General features: G+C 46.9%; 1 protein-coding gene across 1 annotated transcript in view; it reads right to left on the bottom strand.

Annotated features, from left to right (window-relative positions):
- Window positions 1-16,379, bottom strand: part of PLXNA2 (plexin A2) — a 210,560-nt gene that overhangs the window by 162,017 nt on the left and 32,164 nt on the right. Inside the window, exon 2 of the mRNA XM_042884112.1 lies at window positions 15,923-16,027. The gene's annotated coding sequence lies outside the window, so the exon portion shown is untranslated. The remainder of the gene's footprint in view (window positions 1-15,922; window positions 16,028-16,379) is intronic.

The raw sequence follows: 16,379 nt of genomic DNA, 5'->3' as shown, positions 1-16,379 counted from the left end.
CTCGTGGAGAGAAATGGAAGTGAAAACCCCAAGGTGAGCAAGGGTCTGTCTGCACTCATGGGGCTGCAGGGCCCACGTCCACTGCCACTCCATTGCTGAGCACTGGTTCTCCTGTTGTTGAGTTAAGATGCACAATGCTGATCGTCCCTCAGGTCACAATAATAAACATCCTATGAGATGAATTCCATTAACGAAGCCAACGCAATTTGTCACTCTAGGGGACAGAAAACTCTCCAGAGCCCTTTTCAACTCCGTCTCCTTCAACATTAAGACTACAGGTTGCCTCTGCCCTGCTGCCTGAGCCCAGCTTGTGGGTGTTTGCAGCTCCCTTCAGCACTGAGTTCTGTGCTCTCAGGAAACATGGACTGCTGTCAGCCTGAGGCACAGAGCTGCTGGTGACTGACCTTATTTTATGGCTGTAGGGCAGCTGCTCCAGAGCCTTGTCCACAAATCATATCCTGAGAAAAACTGCTAGCGGCTCTGTGCTGTAACTCAGAATGACTAGATCCTGTGCTATAGGTGCACTCCTCCATTTCTCTTCAAAACTTTCAAGTGATGGATTCATTAATTAAGTTAAATAAAGTCCCCACTGACTTTTGGGATAGTTGGGAGCGCCCTACGACTTTGGAAGCAAGACTTGATGTGAAAGAAAATGAAAAATCAGTATTACTTTGTGTTCTTTCCTTTTCTACTTGACACGTTGACGCATTTTTGGGTGACGCTGGCATAGAGAATGGGACGATACCATGGGAGCAGGCACTGCAGCAGCCCTCATCCAGCTGCACAGAGCTGGGGGCAACATCTGGAAGGGGCGAGTTATGAAATACGAAACAGGCTTCATCTGGAACCGACACTACTGTTGTGGGGTGTCAGAGGTTACAAGAAAACAGAACAGACCTTGGCTTGAGGTGACCAGATCCAATTAGCCAACCTCCATGAGGCTGAGGGCAGCCTGCATCGACCCTCCCAAGGACCAGGGAACCCTGAGCTATTTTGTATGGCAAAGTATAACGCAGGAGTGCCAGAACGACGGCACGCAGTCGACTGTTCAGTAAAATAACACGGCACAGCACTGCCTAAAACTGTGTTATAAAGCCAAGCTGTTTGAGAGACCCTCTCTCAATAGCAGGTAAAACATGAGCGTGTTTCAAGAGTGTAAAATGACTCTCATTAACTCCCGAAATGGGGAAGAGTGTCTGGAGTTTCAATAATGTGCCCAGAGGAGCAGTAACAAGTAAGATTTAAGAAAACTTGAATCAATTCTGACTTTCATTTCAACTTGCATACGATCGGGGAGGAAGGAATGCTTTGTGGTTAAGGTATGAAAAGGTAGTTAAAAAAAAAACAACGTAAAATGCCCCTAAAAATCCCGTTTTAAAAGCGATGCTGTCACAGGGAGGATAAAATCCATTTGGCTCCCATTGAGATGTGGGCTTTGAAAGGACCTGCTATTTTTTTGAATCATGGGATAAAGGGAAAGGTTAGGGCTGCCCATGGGATGCAGGGTGGTACCCACGAGGCCGGTGGAGGCACTGCAAAGCAGGTATGCCTGAAAGGATTTACTTAAAGCCTTTAACACAAGCCAGGGCAGGATTGCTTTCTCTTAAATATCTGCTTTAGCTTGAGTCGTGAGATGCAAGCCTGATTCAAAAACAACCAGCTGAAACCCTATAGCTTGCACTAGACTGGAGAGGGCTAATTGATTGTAATGATCCCTTAAGAGGTGGGAACCCAAGAGTGGCTAACTATCAGTCTGTTTCCTAATGGAAAGGTGTGAGTGCCATTAAAACGCCCTTCGCGCTCGCTGCTTTTCTCTGCCTGAATGGTTACACTGCACTAATCACTGCAGTAAATAAAAACCCTGGGTGATCATTTCCACAACTGCGTAAATGCGGGGAGGGAAAACCCACACCAGACTTCCTATGCTTGGTCTCGATGCAGCATGGAGGTTTTTACAGAACGAGCTGCTCTTTCTAAAAGTTAAAGAACGACCGCATCCCTCCAGCTGTTGGGTTAAGCAGAATGTTATTCAAATTATGTAGGGGAAAAAATGTCGTCACATAATGAGAATCAAATGTTGGCTTCGGGCGCCTTCATATTTTGAGGGCTTTAAAAGCAACAGTGGCAACAAAACAGTTCAATCTTCTCTCTGCCTGCATAAAATGGACATTTAAATAAACATTAACTAAGCGGGGAGCACTGATGCTGTGGTAGCGGTTTGTTTCTGACAGACAAAATTGTTGAAGCCCTATTCTTCTTAATAGACGGCGTTGTTAAGAATGATCAGGTATGTGGAACCTGTAAGCAGTGCTCAATTTGGACTGAGTGCATCGTCTGCCGTGTGCACAGAATGGCAAAAGAAACGCACCGGAGAGGCGACGCCAATGGGACTGGAAGGAATTGAATTCCTCAAGACAAAGGAGCAATCAAGGCCCATAAGCAGCCACGTGGGGAAGGAAAGAAATTATTAAGACCATTAATTTGATTTGCAGCAGCTACTTGAAGTCTAACCACAGGCAGGGAAGGCAGCTCTGTATGGAGCAGAATAAGAGAACCTGTTTGCAAGCATCTCACTGAAATACCATGGAAGGGCTCTCCGTGGGGCTCAGTGCCCCAGGGAGGTGCTGTGAGGGCACAGCAAGGCTGGAGCACAGCTAACGAACCCCACCACCAACCTCCACCATCACACACACCGCTATCTCCAAAATCAAGTTCTGAATTTGCAATAGGGAAGGAACAAAAGGATCCTTTGATGTGCTCAAGCACACGACGCTTAGCGGAAAATGCAAATGCTCTCTCATGCTGGAGAACACTTATCAATATTAAGGCATACATGGAGGAGAAGAAAGAAGGAAGAACAAAATACAACACTTAACAAGAGGGTAATTTAGCCTGTTGGCAAGCGCTTTAAGTCTGGTTCATGAAAAATTACTTGCACGATTGTTTTTGTGGGGTTTTATGCATAAATCACAGTATTGATTCAACGTGGGTATCAGACTTACTCAGGTGTACAACTGCATGTGGGCACGGGGAAAGCAGGAAGGGAATTAAGTGTGGAAATTGGAAAAAAAAAACCACAACCATCCCCCCTGTTGCTCCTACAAGCCCAGCTACAATTGTCAAGCAGCTGGAACGCGTGCAAATTGTTAATTAAAACACAGTGGTGACCACCTTGTGCAGCAGTCTCAGGAGAACATCCAGGCAGGAGAGAGCTGCCAAGCTGAATTTTTTTATTTCATTTTTTTCCTCCAACCATTTCAATTGCTCTTTCTGTTCCAACAGGGAAAAGGAATAAAAATGTGGAGCGCTGGAACCCTAAAGGGAGCCAGCTGGAGGGGAAATACAATCAGCTGTGTGCTATGTGGGTTCCTCTTCCTCCAACCCAGATGTGCTGCTCGTGGCTGGAGGAGCTGCAGGTCACTGGTGGGCAGTGGGACAGGTCAGGTTTTATGCATGGAGGTTTAAATCCATCACTGACCTTTTGTTCCAAGCCTATTTCTTGCACCAAAATCTTAATAAATATTAATCAAACGTTCAGGCTCATCCTTATGTAATTTGATCAGTTTGCTTCTTTCCAGTCTTAAAAAAAAAATAAAAAATGGGATAGAGTAAGGGAATTATTTGTGTTATTATCGTTATAAAAAATAACCATCTGTGCCAACATCTTAAATCAAATTAATTCTCTTCTTCTTCATCCAAGGTTACAAAGAGATTAAATCTTGTTGAACAGCCAGCCACATTCGCCCCACTTCTCCAGAAGCTGAGAATTCAGACTGCAGCCAAATTGCCCAGCCAGCTCGATGGGGCAGGAAGGGACACGAGGCCAAAGTGCCATGTGATGCTGTGCCAACACCAAACTGCCATCCTCCCTGCAATAAAACTCTGCTTTATGTAGGAACTTTGATGAAGGGCTTCCTGAGCCATCCAGAGCTATTAATTAATTGCCATCCCCGTGGACCAGGTGAGCATTACTGTCCTTATTTGACACAGGGGTCAGCCCAGGTTGGGGTGCTTGCCCAAGCTCTCACAACACGTGGTGCAGCCCCGTCCTGTGCTCTACAGCAGCATCTGACCAAAGCCTCAACTTAAGGCTAAAATCACAGCCCCATCCTGACTCTGGGTATTTAGATCTGCTGTCCCCAAACCACAAGCCTTGTATCTCACAGTAGGCACATGGTAACACCTCCATGCAATTAAAACATGCACATACTTTAAGGAAGGTATTTTGCTTTGTCTTGCTGACTCAATGCAGCCCCATAGAAAAATACGCTCCTCTATGCAAATTGCAAATTAAACAGTTGGGAAATACCACAGGTCCTCAGTTCCTTCCCCAGTAACACAGCACTGTGCACGTGGTTCAGTGGCCACCGCTTTGGTCAGTCCACCATTAAGTTACTCAAGATTGATAGAGCTTTCCTTATTTCCCCCGGGAGCCCCCTGTCACAAGCTTTTGGCCTTTATATGAGAATTTTCCCCTTTATATTCAACATCTTTCTCTCATTCCTATTGCGTTATCTAATCACACGTGCTCGTATCTCCTGGCAGAGGTCCCATCCCTCCTGGTTCCTGCACTGGGAGCACAGACCAGGACGTCCCCTGATGGCACCTGGGGATCAGCCCTAATGGGAGCTAATCAAATGGTGACAGCCCCTCTGAAGAGAGAAGTAATTACATAGTATAGATCGTATGTATCTCTTAGGAGATGAGGGCTTGGATTTGATTATCTAAATTCTCCTTAATGCTTCATGATGAAGTTAAGATGAATATTGCCTTGAAAGCAATTCAGACAGAACTTCCCCTTGGAAAGAAAGGTCTTGAAGCATGAAACGCACGACCGCAGTCTGCCAGAAGAAATTGTCAGGCTGCAGTTTCTGTTGAGTTGTCCAAGCTGTAACCAGAGAAACTGAAAAATTCTAGTAAAAATCTGGCCAAGCACACACACACTTCCAAAATTAGGAAGTTCTGAATCCACTAAGGAAACTAAAATGTACGCTGAGCTTTTTCTGGCCCCCAGGAGGACAGAAGCCCCTTCTGCAGACCCTTCCCACTGGCCTTTCCTGCACCATCCTTTGAAGCAGATTGCTGCCAGAAGCACCACAGCCTTACACACAGCCCAGCACCCCTTGCTCTTGTTATAAAGGGATTTTCTATGCATTTATTTGATCCTGGTTTCAGCCCCCTGCAGAACGGGATCACGGAGCCAGGGTCGTGTTGCTGAGCACGGAAGGGCTCTCTCAGCCCTGAGGTCACTGCTAATGACACACAGAGCTCCGCTGCCCTCCTCCTCGCCTCCCCGCACACCCTTGGCAGGCAGCAGGAAAGAAAGAGGCTGATTTGGATCCTGTTTAAATATTGATCACAGCTTTTTCTTTCTTTTTTTTTTTTTTTTTTGCTAAAACCAAAGCCTATCGATTCGCCTGCGAGTCAGCAGCCTCAATGCTTTGCTGCACGAGATGGGAGAAGGCTCCTTGAGTTACAACGTTAATAAGAGCAGCATAGGAGGAATCCCTGATGTTCAAACCTCAGAGAGAAGATATTTCACTGGCAGAGGCCCCTGGGCACTCTGTGCTTTCCAGTGTTTCACCATCAGCTGTGCTGATGAGCCTTTAATACAAAGGCTATGGGAACTAGTTAGCTGCAGCTCCTGCAGCTCTCCCAGGAGCCGTGATTTTGGGCTCAGGGCAGACAGCCATCTGAGCATGACCCATGGGCCATGTGTCTTGCATGAGGTCCTCACTTTCACATGCAGCTTAGGCACATAATGAGCTCAGTGTGTGGATTTTCTCTTGGGCACCATCAGGAGATGCTCAGTGCTCCGAAGCCAGGTGAGTGCTGAAGGGTTCTGCCAACTCAGGGCAGGCATAGGGCCATGCTGGGGGGCCCAGATCACAGTAAGGAGGATATGGGTACCAGCGGGCATCTAGATCACTACAGAAATAACAGGAGGAAGAAAATCGAAGCACACCCCATGTGGTTCATCAATATACACGTAGACAACACTTTGCATCAGCAGCAGGCAGAAAAGAAGGAAAAAAATCACTTATCCCAACTCTGCCCAACCTAACCTGAGAACACTGCAAGGTTTTTCTGATAACCAAAGCAAACCAGACAGCAGTATGACAGCAGTGGGCACCTCCCCTTCAGATGGAGAGCGTTATCTCGCTGTCAGTGCCAGACACATCATGCTTGAATGAAGCAGCAGCCACCCCTCCAGACGCCCCACTCTTGGACTTGGCAACTCGAGCAGCTCTCTGCCAGGGGGAGAATAAATCCTTCCCGTCCCATGCAGCGCTCAGGCGACCATGAAGCATGAGACTTGTTTAATCTGATTATTTAAGGGACAAATCTCTCCCGCACATCTGCGGCTGCAGAAGGTTCTCGAGGGAAAAGCCAAATTAAATTATGCCCTCAGCAGCGCTGGATGTGGGAGTGCAATCCTGCAGCCAACAGCACGGGAGTGGAAGTCTGAGGTTTCTACCGTCGATTCACTGCAATTCTCCTCTTCTTGGTTCACTGTCACCCACCTCTTTGGGTACCCTTCAAAGGAGGGTAATCTTTAACAAACTGTTCCCAGGCCACAGAGTATCTCTCTACGCAGAACCTCAGCTTTACCAGCTGCTGCTTTGCAAGGGTGAAAACAGGTTTCTCTGTGTGTCATTTCATTTCTGAGAGTTCAGAAAAGCTGACAAGCCCAAAAGGTCCAGATCATTGCTGAAGGAAGGAAGGAAATGATGAAGTTTGCTAGGTTGCATGCCTGTATGAAATATATGCAGCCACACTTGTGATTACCCTCCAATATGTTTCTAACATATCGTGAAGCTGCAGCTAGTGTCAGAATAGGCTCATTTTTAACATATCTGAAACAAATTTTTCCCTTCATTAAAGTAGAATAATTGTCACAGCATAATGTAACTTAATGGCAAATTGGAACACACAAGGCTGTCTCCCGTGCCATGGTAATTACATTTTAGATCTATGCTCTGTGTTCAGTCTGTTTTTCAACATATGCAAAGTGATTTCAGGGGATATTTAGAATGCGTTTGGGTTTTCTTTTCTTTTTCCATGAGAGCAGCAGGGAATGCATACAGTGGGGACAAGGAGCAGCCTGGGATAGGAGCATCTCACTGCACCGGGAGCTGCAAGGCTCAGGCATGAGCAGCCTGAATGCACTGGATTCAATGACACCTGAGGGAGCACCTGCAGAATGGTGGATTTACCTTTCTGCATGCAATGCTGTGCAAAAAGCCTCACTTAAGAGCAGAGAACGGAGGAAGCAGCCTAGAAAGTAGGCTTGGAAATAAAATTTTCCATAATCAGGCCACAAAGCGCTGTGCACCTGACAAGAGAGCATAAAACCTTCCTCGAGGGTCCACCAAACCTGGAAAAGCAAATCACTAAGGCTAAAGAAACCGAGATTAAGCCAAACCTGCAAGATGCAGCGTGCCTACTCCCTCACACCATGTGCTTTCTTCGTGTTCCTGTTCTTGAAATAGGTGGAAAAAGATTCCTGGAGAGCACACACAGTTCAGCAGATGGCAAAAGGTTATGCTGGACGTGAATTCTGATTCTGAAGTTTTCCTCATTTGACATGCCTTCCTGTGTCTGCAATCCCAACCTGACCTTTTCACTTAAAATAATGCTTCCCATATAGGAAATCATAGCTGCTAACGAGAAACCCTGGGCTCAGGAAAGTACCGTTTCTGCTGCCTTATGGCCTTGCTACAGAATCCAATGCACTGGAAAGGGAGAAGGAAGGGACCTCTGCAGCAACATGCCGGCATTAACAGCCCAGCCCAGCCTGCAATAACACCAACCAAACACCCAATATCTCCATAAATAATGAGGAAAACGTTAAGGAATAGTCCAACCTCCAAACAAGGAGGAAGCCAACTGCAACACATCCTCAGTTGTTGCCCTCTGTTGAGTTTCAAACACAGCTTCCAGTTTTCCTCCTCCTTCTGAAGTACAAAAAGGACACACCAGCATGTGGTGCCTACAGAGATCAGCATTCATGCCGTGTCAAATTTGCAAATTGTTTGTTTGCTTGGAGGAAATTCACAACATGGTCTGGGCTGTGGAGGCAATTGTTGTATCACACATCTTCCTTGTGGACTGTGCCTTAGTGTACCATACTCATTACACCAAAAATGCAGCAAGGCACCAGCTGGTTTTGCCAAAGCCAGAGGTGATGTGAAACAAAGAGAAGCACCCATACACCCAGAGAACAAATTGGAAAGTGCACTCAGTGGACTTGCTTGGTATTGCTTTTGGTCCTGCCTTCAGTGCCAGCTGATCCCAATGCAAACACAGCCACAGCCCCATCCCCAGAGGCTGCAAAATGCAGGAGAGTCCCAGCGTGGTCCAAGCAGCAGACCCAGGGACTGGGATTCGTCCAGGTCAGCACCCACTGGATCAAACCCAATGGAGATGTCCCTTTGGGTGCACCCAGTGTGTGCAATTAGAGCCCCTCTGCAGCCACTGCAGAGAAGAGCTGTGAGACAGCTCCAAATCCTCTGCATTAAAAAAAAGAAATGCATCCATGCTGCTCCTCCACACCCTGCAAAGCCACCGCAATATTTTAAAACACGAATTATCTCCAGCTTCTGCTTCTCCTGATGGTTCCACCCCATTTGTCTTGCAGCTCTGATTTCCTTCAGCGTGTTTCCTTTACAGGCTACTAAATAGAGAAAACTTCAAGCAATCAACTGAAGTTTATGCAACGACATCTCACTTTGTCAGCTGGGAATTCATTTCCAAGGAGGCAGTGAACTTTAATGAAGGTGGAAGCTGAGTCCTGCCGTTGTGCTCAGGCACACTCAGGACCCCAGACGGGCTGCTCTTTGGAAGGACAATTCAGAACCAGAAACCCAGCTCCACCAAGCATTCTGTGTGGCTTTCTTTTTTAGGGCTCCCCTCCTCCTTTCCTTATTTTCTGTGGTTCTGAATCTGAGTTTTCTGACTTCCAGCTGTTTGTTGGCTCCTTGCAGTGACCACTGTGGCGCCCAGAGGCAGTGGAGCAGGATCTGGAGGGAGGAGCAAAGCTCTGCAGCCCTCCTCCCAGCACATCCTCTCTCCCACGTTGCATTTCACTGCGCTCTTGGCCAACTTCTCCCTTTCAAAAGCAGCATCAGACCAACCCTGCTGTGCCACCTAATTAGAAATCTCCACCAAACACTTTGTGTCTGTGCCCATGCATGCATGCACAATTATTATTATTTTTTTTTTTCTTTTTTGAGATGTGAGTGACATTGCAAATGCAACTTTCATCTTGGAGGCTCGGAGTGTTGCCATAGAAATTGCAGCAGGGAGCCACCAGGTCGTTAGCTCGTGCCCTAAGGACTGCAGTGCTCAGCAGGGGATGCTCCCCGCTCCCTGCTCCCATCCCTGCTGTGCCCCAGGACCGCTTCCAGACCCAGACAAGGAGGAAAGCATCGTGGTCCCTGGGATGATTCATAAGCAGATGTGCGTGTCCATATTCACAGACAGAAATGACAATAGCTGTTGGAAGAAGCAGCCATGCACTGGCTCAGGAAAAGCAAAGCTAAATACCCAAATGAGCATTTAGAATAACAGTGATATTAACAGCCACTCACTGCTACTAGACATCATAATGCACGTGTGTGTTAGCCATTGGCAGGGCAGGTGAGTGGGGTCGCTCCATGTCCCAAATTCCTGTGTCCCTGTCCTCACAGCCATCCCCATAAGCCACATCTCCAGCATCCTGGGTCCTTCATACCAACTGAGTGCAGTTTCTTTTAAGTAATCACTTCTAAAAACACACTAAAAACCCCCCTAAACCTCAGAGATCCACAGTAAGAGTCAGCACTGTCCCCACACTGGATCCAGTTCAGATGCAACAGCAAAACAGTGTTTGCTGAAGTGGCTTGGCACCCTCCTCTCCTCCAACAGATTCTCCTTCCAAACAACTTTGCTTCTCAGTGCATTTGTTCACTGGGAAAGGTCAGGTCACTGCACCCCACATTCCCTCACCCCCACAGCAATTGCACCTCCAGCACCTTCCAGCCAGGCTTTGACACTCCCAAACCCAACTGAGATCTAACGGCACTTTAATTAATGAGATAAGAAAAGGGAAAACACCCCAAGAATGAACCCCTGAGTTGAAGACTTTATCTGCTCTTCACAGCTGTATCTTTTTTTTTTCCCTTTTTCTTTTTTTGAGCTGCATTTCAGGCCCATCAATACGGTTTCCCATTAAATTAAATAGCTTATTGACTGGTGTGAGACAGAGCCACGAGGCCGATAGGATCCGAGCGCAGCACTTTCTCAGCGCAAACAATCACAGGTCACTGCACAGTAAATCAGCTGGTAATGGAGTTTGAACTCCGAGAATCAGTTCTGTGTACCCTTTTTATTTGTTTTTAATTTGTATCAATGGTAATTCTGTCGGTCTCAATTTGTGTGACGGCAGCAGGTTGCGGAGCAGCAGAAACCCCATTTTTCTTCTTGTTAACCGTTGCGCTCGCAGCACCGCAGCATTTCCAAGCCCACACGTGGTAAGATCTCCAGGTACAGGCAGAACCCTGTGCTGCTTTCCTTCCCATCCCACCCATTCCTCTTCCACCTGCAATGAGAGCTCAGCACTCACTGATGACATTGTGAATTTACCTTATCCATTTCCAAACCATTTATGCTGTGAGCACCTGGGATACCTGGTGGCAGAGAGCACTGCGATGTCATTACGAGTTACATTAAAATACATCTTCCTTCTCTTGCTTAACACTTGCCGACAGATAATTTGGGCAGCTGGCTGCTAATATTTGCTTTTTAAGAATAGATATCATTCCCAATGCACTTTTCTTTAATCCTTACCAATCCCTCTGCCCCAAGGTACGAGTCTGGTGTAGCACTGCTCTCCAAAGCACCTCCTCTGCACAGCCACTCTGTGGCTGCCCTCTGCACCTCTTCCAGTGCTGAGTGTTCATTTTGCTGCTGGAAGACACGACTGGCACCAGTGCTGTCGCTGTGAGCACACCGAGGATTTATGAAGGTGCAGAAGGTTTCCTTTTGTTTGTTTCGTCTCTTATTTCCTCCTCAATAATTCATGTACAGCTCTGCTCACCTCTTGGCCTTTGCTGAGACTCCAGCTTATGACTGCAGAGCGTTGCCCAAATACTTGACCAGCAGTTTTTGAAGCAGCCTCCATCCTGCTCACTGCTATGCACAACGAGGGCTGTGCTTCCCATGGGCATTACTTTGCATTTCAGTCTGGAGGCATCGCTTTGTTCAGGCGCCCAGCTGCTGCCTTCACCGATGGGATGTGCAAAATGTGGCTGTTTGCAAAGTCACAGCCACGTGTTCCTCCACCACAACGTTTTAGGAATCTACCCAGACACGTTAGGAAAACTGCCACTTGCATCCACTTCTTCTTGCAACCAGAGCATGATTTCTTCAGAGCCATTCATCGAAGGCTCCAATGGAACCTGGCAAGCAGTGCTGCTGTCCCCACTGACCCCTAAAGCTCAGTGCATGGGCAGCCACATCTTACATGGATGGGCTGAGCGTTGGATCCAGAGGCACCTCCCGCTCTCAGCTTCTCCTTCTTTGCCACCTACCACCAGCAATGTCCATGGCTGCTGGACAAGCAGCCACCCACCACCCCTGCCTTGCTAGACACTGCTGGACAACAGTTAAGAAATACTAATTACACATGAGGATTTACTCAACTCAATCTAAATTAGAGATTTTCCGTGGTCCTGCAAGCCTCTCCAAACAGATCATGGAAGGTGATAGATGCTGTGATCTCTTCTATCACACAGCAAACAAACTTGCATCACAAAACTGTAAATCAGCAGCTAATGGTTTTTCAGCAGCACACTTTGGTCCTTTGCACGTCTTTTAATTTGCCTTTAATATGTACCAATCTCCCCACTTTTTTACTCCCATCCTTTCTGTGTCAGCAGGTCAGAAAGATACCAAGGGGGGGAATATCCTCATATATGCATGGGAATGATGCTTTAGTGGATATAGACTGCTGCTACCCACAGCTTGTCTTCTTCTCACCTCCAGTCCTGAAGACTCAATCCTAGCTAGGAAAGCATAGAATGGTTTGGGTTGGAAGGAACCTTCAAGATCATCCAGCTCCAACTCTCTGCTATAGGCAGGGAAGCCTCCCACCAGACCAGGTTGCTCACAGCTCCATCCAACCTGGCCTTGAGTGCTTCCAATGACCGACTGCACACCATGATAAACCATTCCCAGCTCAGCCCTGGCCTTGCAAACGCTGCCAGACAGACCTGGCTAAGGAGAGCCTTAATAAAAATCACGATCCGCACGCAAACAGAAAAGGGCTGAACTCCTCAAATAAATGGCTCCCAACAAATAACGTGACCAGCTCTCATGATCAGCTTATGCCCTGAAGCATGAAGATTATCAGCTCCATGTAATTTTCTCCTAGCTGATGTAGCTGCAAAGACTATTCATATTCATATAAATGTCTAATGTCTAATCCTCTAATCTAATCCTTTTTTTTTTTCTTCCTCTGCTTGTGCTAAAGCTCCACAGCCAATACTCCAAAGCCCTCTGAGCAATGGAATTATTGATAAATTACTGCAGAAAGGAGGAGCACAGTGCACACACCAAACCCACCGAGCTCTGCCTCTCCTTGAAGAGTTTTTATTCTCCCGTTAAAAAGTCAATGAGTGAATTTGCAGGACAATTTGAAACGTACGTTCAGGAAATTAACTCCTGACCCCCCATTGGATGCACCGCCCATAAATCCTCCTCAGCAAAGCACGGTGCTCCTCTTGGAAGAAGGGAATGGGGAAAATTCTCATGGAGACATTCGTGCACAAAATGTGCATCTGAGGTCCTGGAGAGGTTTGGAAACGAGGGCAGCTGCACAGCTCCAGGTGAAAGGGATAAACATGGCAGAAAGACAGACTGGGAGGGGACTTGGGGGGGGATGCAGAGCCCATGTCCAGGTTTGGTTTTAACACAGCATCTCTGTGCAGCAGCATCACATGTACTTCTGTATATACGGTCTGTCTGTGCTCTGGGGTGCAGGTTTGTACAGTGCCCAGGAATTACACATCCAAACACCCTCCGTGGCCTCTGAGCATTTCCATATTCAGCACAGTAATTCCACATCCAGGCTTCACTGGGAATGAGGCTGCAACTCATCTACCCATTATCTCACTCAGACCAACAAACAGCCACCACACAGAGCTCCTTCCAACCCACTGCAGACTGAGACCAATTCTGAAACACTGCCCTAAAGCAGAAGGGCTTCGTACCCTATTATGAGTCCCCCAAGGCCAGTCAGCTTCTCTATTAACTTTTAGCTCAAACTAATGGCACATTCATAAGCAATTTTGTGGGTCACTGTATCTGAGACTTGAAGCTGCTGTGTATATTTTTTTTTTCCCTTAGAAATCAGCATTCAGCTTGGCGACATGGAATTATTTAGACAACAACTCCCACTAAAAGACCCTGCTTTATAGGCAACAACTTTTTTAGTCCAGAAAAAAAAACCAAAACACCACATCTATAAAACTGCCCAAAGTCTCCTGACTTCAAGGAAGAGTTTTGTCACGACAAAAAAGAACAACTTCTCCATTTGAATACAGCCCTTTTTAGCTGCATACACAGGCACTCCCACCTCAGTAGGTTTTTAGCTGTGCTGTCGACAGATCTGCTCTGTATTAGATTTCTTCCACATGCTTTTTGCAGATACTGAATGCTTTGCAAATACAGTTCGTTTTTAAAAAAGCATCTCTTTCATTCCTTGTACGTGCATTCACCATTTAAGCTCAACTAGGGACAGGTGACAGCTCTGCCTGCATCTAGAGCTCCCCTCCCTCAGTTTCCTTTGCTGCATCCGATAAAGGAAAATAACTTTTGTATTTGTTTATGAGTGAGCAATAACACGCCTGTGTGTTCTTCACAAAGACATAATGCTTGAGTCAGCCATCGCTAGAAAATCTGCTTGGAGAAGTTCACTGTGGGAAGGTTTGCCATTAATCCAGGCAAGAAATGCAGCAAAGGACACAAACACACCACAGCATTCTCCACTTAGAACAGCAAACACTTGTTTTCCTCTCTGCTCCACACTGCTAACACTGCAGTCGTTCATTTTCTGGCAAGTTTTCTTGCACTTCTGATTTTGGGTCTGAGCAAACAGCTCTGCAATTCCCTTTAAGCGGACCCTCGTTTCCAATTGCAGCACCAAGTCCACAGGCTGAGTCCTAACCCAGGACTGCAGTTGGATGTGCTATTGTACATGCACTTACATGCTGAGCTCACCGTAGGCCAATCGTATTTTCTGCCCATTTCCTGACCTGGGGAACTTTCAGTGAATTACATCCCAAGGAAAGAATGGGGACCTCCATGCTGCCCATAGTGACGCACCACGCTCAGGGCAAGGCAGGCACCAGACCCCCATAGAAAGCACCAGTCGCTGAGACCACAGCAGCTTTGTGCCTGCAGGCAGAGGCAGCCCTCTGCCCCCCAACAGAATGCTTCATCATTCCCCAGAACCAGGGGATATAAATCCCTGACTACGAGCAAAGAAGCTTTTCCGAGCTGAACTAAGAGCATTTCAGTGTCTTAGCTGCGATTTAATACCACTTCTGGAGCTTAGGCAGTCGAGACGCAGGAGAGATTGGGTTGGGATGTTCTTTCCCTTTTGAGCATAACTTCCATTCCACACAGATCACACATGGCACTACGTTCAGTCTGAAAATGTGCCTTTTCCCTGCATGCCCTGGCTCTGTGCACAGCACCACAGGGACCCCCAGCCCTCGTGCCATGCTGGTCACCCAGCCAAGACAAGGATAACAACCTGCAATGTGATTAATAACTTACTATGCAACTGTAATTTTACAGAATAAACACCACCAACACCACAGAGGTGATTCTGGTGGTGCTAAAACAGGAGCAGCTATATGGGAACGAGCAGAAAGTGACCTGCAATGGGCTACAGTGCAGTCTGCAGCTCCTGCACAGGCATCAAAGGAAAACAGCAGAGAAACTGAGCCACGTTCCAGGCACCAGCACTGCACTACAGCTCCTCCTGCACTGACACTGCATAGGTTCAGCCCCATAACCCCACAGCCAGCCCTGCAGGCAGGAGAGGAGCACCTATGAGCTGCAGATCTGAAGAGTGCTTTGAGGTTTCTTGGGCACTTTTAAACATCCTTCTGCCTGTTTCACAAAGATTGACCTTTGTGCACCAAAACAAACAGACACATATAGAAGTATGGACTGTATGAAAAATAAAGACGTTGACATTAATAAATCATTAAAGGATTTCTATGCCCGACAGCAAGCACGGACCTTTTATCCCTTATTTCTAGCTTTGCATCTGGCAACTAATCCAGTGAAGACAAGAAGAAATTATTTATATTCTTTTAGCATCCCATAAATCAAATATTGCTTTGAGGACTGAGCTAATATTTTGAGAATCGAATATGGGGTTTAGCCTGCCTTGCTGCATGCAGCGAATCTCAGACGTGAGAAGGCCCAGAGATATGAAATCCAGAAAAATAAGGAATCTGAAATGTAGCAGCAGGAGGAAATAATTTACGGTAGCATTGCCCAGTGTGGCTTTGTGCAGTGAGAGAGTTATGAAATGTTATCGTGCTTTCTGTAGTGGTACTTTTAAATGCAGATAGCGTGAATCTATCAAAGCGACATTTGTTTTCTTGTTTCATTTTCCCTACCTATGAGGAGACATGGATAGAGTTTAACTGCGAAAACACATCCACCACCCCTCTGTGCCTCCTTTATTAAACCACGCTTGGGCAGAAAAAAAACCCAAAGCCATTCACAGCCACTTGTCTTCTAAAGAAGCAACAAAACCAGAAACACATTGACAAGGAGGACCGACCATTTGTTGCCTGTAACTGGGAGGAGACACTGACAGCACCCAACTATCTTTGCAATTAGCCGCTCTCAGGGGTACCTTAATTCTTGTTGTCCTCAGCAGGGCTGGGAGCAGACAACGAGGGGAGATGAGATGCACAACCACCCGCTGGAGAGACCTCATCAATGATTTTAACCTCCTGACCTGGAACGAAAGAGGTAATTCGGTCACCATGGAAACTGGGTGATGGTCTCTCCCCAGCTGGAACCATCACTGCCGTCACTTGGGCCGAATCACCCGCCTGGCTCCACGCACAGGCAGGACATGGGAAGCAGCCATGGAGGAATAAGTGATTCTAGAACACGATAACAACACTGACAGCTTAAACTTCAGGTCACTCGTGGTGCACAAGTTGTCAAGCAGTGTGACAGCACGAGGAGCTCCCTGCACCTTCACACACCAAAGAAGTGACAGCATTTTTGGATTATTTCTTCTCAGCAAAAGATCTCAGGGATGCAAACAGTTGTGCAGCTCTCGTGGCACAGAACGTTTCTGC

The sequence above is a fragment of the Lagopus leucura genome, unplaced genomic scaffold (assembly GCF_019238085.1).
Source record: "Lagopus leucura isolate 7727_CA_CO unplaced genomic scaffold, USGS_WTPT01 Super-Scaffold_100043, whole genome shotgun sequence".
Taxonomy (NCBI): Eukaryota; Metazoa; Chordata; class Aves; order Galliformes; family Phasianidae; genus Lagopus; species Lagopus leucura.
This window is presented reverse-complemented; position numbering and strand designations above follow the sequence as displayed.